This window comes from Mustela nivalis (genome assembly GCF_964662115.1).
Source record: "Mustela nivalis genome assembly, contig: HAP1_SCAFFOLD_540, whole genome shotgun sequence".
Taxonomy (NCBI): Eukaryota; Metazoa; Chordata; class Mammalia; order Carnivora; family Mustelidae; genus Mustela; species Mustela nivalis.
In genome coordinates this window covers 290,686-296,676 of record NW_028136119.1, presented here as the reverse complement: position 1 = coordinate 296,676, position 5,991 = coordinate 290,686, and positions in this window count along the sequence as shown.

The following is a 5,991-nucleotide window of genomic DNA, read 5'->3' as shown; positions in this document are numbered from 1 at the left end:
ATAATAAAAAAATTATAAAAGCATCTTGCTCCTTAAAGTAAGAATTATATAGGGCATCTCTTCTAGAAGCAAAATTTTCAAATGTCAAACATCTGAAAGCATAGAAGGAGAAGTAAGAGTGTGAATTGTACTTCAATGCTCTTTTCTTTATATTCAGCAAACAGCTTCATTCACACACCTTTCCAATTTTTTCAACTCTTTTGACAAAGCCTTCAGAGGAGTTACTGCTGATGACAACCATCACAGCCTAACAGGAGAAATTTTATAAAGAAAAATAATAGCATGTTTTTCCCAAATTGTTAAGGATATGGTGAAGCTCTGTCGGATTCAAAGGAGGAATGTGCAATTCCATGCTATATATAATAATAACTTGTTTTAATAGTGGCTTTGCAATTTTTCAGATATATCCATTTACTGAAACCACTATCAAATAAACAAAAACAAACAAATGAACAGGGGTTCGAGACAGAAATTATCTAATCTAAAAATAGCACATGTTCACAGAATACACAACACATATCCCAAGTACTACTATAGGCTTCAAGTAATAGTCAAAACAATAGTAAACATGATTCAGACCACACCAGTCAAATCATAAATGGGACCTTAACTGTAAATCCTTATCTTTAGATCAAAGCGGGTAATTGGGGGCTGAAGATACATTATAGAACTAATATGTTATAGAACTCCTCTGAAATGAGTCATTTATTCCATCACTTTTCCTGCACAGCTGCTGACCCATGTTTTGGTTCCTGGAAATAGCTGCTACCCTGTCATACTTCTTAAAAGCACATATATTGATAACTCTACTCATTCCTCCATTCCTCTGTGACTGTCACTGTGTTAAAATGTGGAGTCAGCTGACTCACTTGTGATGGTAATAAAGTAGATGAGTTTGCAAAGTATTTTGTTATTTCTAAAAATGCAAAAACCAAATTACATTGAAATCATAAGGGGTGTTTCAGGGAGAGCTGTAGGATGTGGTTTCTTGTGTAATCCACAGAGATTAGCTCCAACACATATTTAAACTCTCCTCTAGGAGCAACCTTAGTGGTAAAGCAAGAAGATAAACAGATGTAAACACACCCTGGCACAAAATTATCACTTATGTTTGGCTTCCTAGTCTCCTCGTGTTACTTATTTATCTTAACTTCTCTCTGAAATCAGGGAACACAGAATCTCAATCAGTAGACATTTTTCTACTGAATTACCCAATAGTCTGATCATACCCCAAGACTTTTTTAAATTATTTCACTCATAATCCCAAATCTGCTTTGCTTCCTCATCTTAGTACACTGTAATTTGATTTCAAAATGAGGACAGTTGTCAGTAATGCCACATTCATTCATCTATTTTACAATTCCATGTGCTTATAACTATGAAGATATGTTAATAACATCCATTCCAATAAGCCACCCTAAATTTATTATCATGAAACAAGACCTCAAGAAAGAGAATTCAAAATCATCCATGTATTTGCAACTTATTGCAATAAAGACTTTATCAATAGACTTCCTGTGCACATGGTGGTCAAATTGCTGGTGAAAACCAGCCAGATCTATTACAAGCCTTCTCATGGCTTCTATGTAACCCAAGTGAGCCTTTATTGATACTGGGAAGGGATAAAGCAGAGAAGGGATAAACAGTGCTGTAAGAATTGGCTAGACAAAAGTAATGACTCTCATTACAAAGTGAGTATTTTAAAGCAAAAGAGCCTGTTGGGAATATTGTTTTATAAAATAGTGGTTTTTTTTTATTAACTTTTTAAAATTCAATTAGGTAACATATAGTGTACCATTAGTTTCAAATGTAGATTTCAGTTATTCATCCATAGCATATAATAGCTAATGCTCAGTACTTACTGTGATAGCTTCTTGAAAGCAGAATTTTAACCCACTGAGCCACCCAGGCGCCCTTGAAAGCAGAATTTTAGATCACATTTTCTGATTACTTCCATGTCGTACAACACTTTCCTGCTAGCAACCTTCAAAACATACTGTTTGTTAGAGGAATTTCTTTAATAATAAATAAATAGAAATTTATTTAAATTTATAAATATATAAAATAAATAGGAATTTATTTAAATTTATTTAAATATTGCACACTGTTTCATTGTTCATAAATAAGGTGATGATATTATAGCCATTAGTTGATAGCACTGATATATCACTTTCTTTTTACTTCTCAGTGCATTCTCTTTACACAAAATAGATATATATTTTAAAAGAATCTGAATCTGTGGCAAACTTGTAAAAATCCCTATACAGTAAAGTTTATCATTTTAAGTAATCTCAATTATCTTCCTCAATTGTGATAGTATATCCTTCTATCTAGGCCAGATATTGTATAAGGGATTTGAAAAGACATACTTTTCTAAATTTCACTTTTCTCATCTGCAAAATGCTTATCATATCCTACAATAAAATACACTTACAATTTTTTGATGAAAATTTATTTATTTATTTTAAGATTTTATTTCTTTATCAGAGAGAGTGGGCGAGAGAGCAAGCACAGGCAGACAGAATGGCAGGCAGAGGCAGAGGGAGAAGCAGGCTCCCGGCCGAGCAAGGAGCCCGATGCGGGACGCGATCCCAGGACGCTGGGATCATGACCTGAGCCAAAGGCAGCTGCTTAACCAACTGAGCCACCCAGGCGTCCCTTTTGATGAAAATTTAATCTGTATAAACAATATATTTGCTGTAATGCGTGGTTCATGGAAAACATCTCATTTAATTATAAGCAACAACAGTATTAGAAATTAAGTAAATGTGTCTATAATATTTAAAGTTTTAACACATAATTCCACTGCTTTGCCTTATTTTCTCAAATCCCTTTACCACTTTCACTGACAGAGTTAAATGTACTTTTTCTACTAGTAGCCAGCTCTTTGTCTTTTGTCAGAAAGATGCCCTTGTGAATTATTTATAATAGAGATATTAGCAATAATAATAATAATAATAATAATAAATAGCAATGAAAATGTTAAAAAAAAGTTTTCTTAACTAATTAGGGTTCTTAGACATCAATTAGAGGAACCACCTCGGGCAAGCAAATTAATCTGCAAGACATTCCCAGAATTAACAAGTCAGTCAGATACAGGGTTGTCCGTAGACTGAAAGGTGAAGCAAAAGGACTAGGTTTGGAAAATAGGTAAGGACAGTGAAAAAAGTGATCAAATTTTGGGGCAAAATAAATTCTTAGGTGTCCTTTCAATGGAGTCCTGTTCATTATGTAGCAGAAACTCTAGAGATTATCTCAATCCATTGGAGTCACCCTGTTTATTAGCTTGCTATTGACAAAGTTATTTACAAACTGTAGAGCAAGAGGTTATAATGGAGAAAACTGATGGTAATGCACAGGATTCTTGTTAACAATAATGCAAGTTAGTGATTTTTCATTAGAAAACATAAATTCTATAACCCAAATTATGGGCCCAGAGCACTTCTGCTGCACAACTCTGCTTATATCCCAAATAACCATGTGAACTAGTTTTAATATCTGCTTCTCTTATTAATTTTTGAATAAAAATTCTTGACACAAGTATTTTATAATTGTGTGATAACCATGCATTTAATTTCTTGGAGAACAAAACACACTTTAGCATAACTAGGTTCGTTCACAGAACCAGCCTTGATAACACACTTCTATATGTGAGAAATGATGTAATAAATGTAGAATATTGGGCACTTGTTTGGTATTCTTTGCCATGTTTTGCACTATCTAAAAAGAGATCAGTGAACTTGGACTGGAGTTAGTAGACATGGAAGAAAATAAAAAATTTCAGAGAAGAATACTCTGTGGTCCACAACCTAAACGGGCTGGGATTCCCATCATTTGGATCCCTGTAGCTTTACAAAAGTCAATTAAATTTTTGTATCTCCGATTAAAGTTGATTCCCCAGTACTTTTTCAAACATCTCTTGTAAAGTATTGTTTCCCAGAAAAAAAGGGATTTTGCACATGTATCTGCCTTTGTCTCTGGTCATGATCTCAGTCAGGATCCTGGGATCGAGCCCCATTTTGGGCTTCCTGCTCATTAGGGAGTATATTTCTCAGTCTCTCTCTGCAGCTACATCCCCCTGCCCCACTCATGCTCTCTCTCTCTCTCAAATAAATAAATACAATCTTTAATTTTTTAATTAAAAATAAGATAAATAAAATAAAATAAAAAGTCTGGTCTTACTGCCCCATTTAGCTCCTTTTGTTTTTTTGAGTTGTATTTAAAGCAGCATGAGAGAACATGAGGCTCTCAAACTTTAAAAAAAAAAGGGAAAATTGAGTTTTGTTAGGATTTAAGATCTTGTCTGCTAGACAAAAACGTTGGCTTTGTTAACATGTGAAAATCAACAAAAGAGAATAAGATCGAATTCTAATAATTTTTGTAGAAATTAAAAATTTCCTCCAACCCAATTACATACAGACCCATTAAGTAAATTCATTCCAATGTCCCAAACCAACCTTTTCTAATAGTAATGCATCTGTGTAAACAGGGTCAACCCAAGGAATAAATAAATATTATTATTTTTTTCCCTGTCTCTTCCACAGTCACATCTGGGTATATTGGTAGCATGCCAATTATCTATCTTATAAGACATGATATCATAAGGAAGGGTATTCTGTCCATCTGGAACAACTGAAAATCATTGTAATTTTATCTTGGTGCAGTAACTTGAGATGGCACAGTGTGGGTTATGAATATATTTTATTTTTTTTACTGGGAAGAAGAGATTATAGAGATATTGGTTATCCAAGAGAGACTGACAGGTGTTGATAGTTGCCAGGTCAATATCCATCTACTCTTTCCTTTAATATCAGAAAGCACTGAGGGATTGACAACAAGGAAACTTAAAACAACATCAAATATTTTATTGTCTCTTTTCTAGTTACATTGTAACCTTATGACAAAGTATCAGTCGTACAAGATATCATTCTCTTTTACCTCTATCTTTCTGCCAGAAATGTGGGCTTAATAGTGAGAACTCCAACAGCAATTTTTTCAACTGTGAATAAAAAGCCATGAAAACCTCTAAGATAGTTCACTTGACTTTCTTAAGACTCTGAACCAACACCAGAAAACACTCTCTGTAGTCTTCTTGTTAAATGAAAAATATGGTTAAACCACTTTTGACAGTCTACTACCTACAGCAAGCTGTAAATCTTAATTGAAATATGTCCTCTCAGCTGTGCTTAAGCAACTGAGTCCTGAGCTTTTTAGGTTTTCAGTCTGAAAGAGTACACCTCGGGTGCTCTGAAAGGGAAGAGAAAGGACACCCTGTTCTCCATATAAATTAAAGAAGAGAAATCTGTGCATTTAAGTGGGCCATATAAAATTTATCAAGCAATTATCTCCTAACTCCTTCCTATCCAAATTACCTGATATGCTCTCCCTACTCCTTTATTCCACGTTACTGCCTTTTCCAGGATTCTGTATCACATCACAGCATGTCTTCTGTTATTTCCTTCTTGCAAGCTAGTTTTGTTTTCTCCATCTAAAAAAATCAACAATCATTGTGTATTTCAATTCCCATTTTCCTCAAATGCATTGATTCTTCTTATCTATTACTCTTTTCTCATACTCAGTGTCTTTGTCTTTATGGGGTTTGTACTTTGCTTTTCCCCATTCTTTACTGCCATTATATAATCAAATCTAATAACTTCTTAGAGAAAGTTAAAAATTCCTGCATAGCCACACGTGAACACAAAGTCACTGATTTTTAGCAAACCTATAAGATAGTCAGACATCCATTCAATTTCTTTTTAAGATTTTATTTATTTATTTGACAGAGAGGGATGAAAAGCAGGCAGAGAGGCAGGCAGAGAGAGAGAGGAGGAAGCAGGCTCCCTGCTGAGCAGAGAGCCTGATTTGGGGCTCGGTCCCAGGACCCTGGGATCATGACCTGAGCCGAAGGCAGCGGCTTAACCCACTGAGCCACCCAGGCGTCCCTCCATTCAATTTCTTAACTGAGTCCCAAATGCATCCTGACTTCTAACC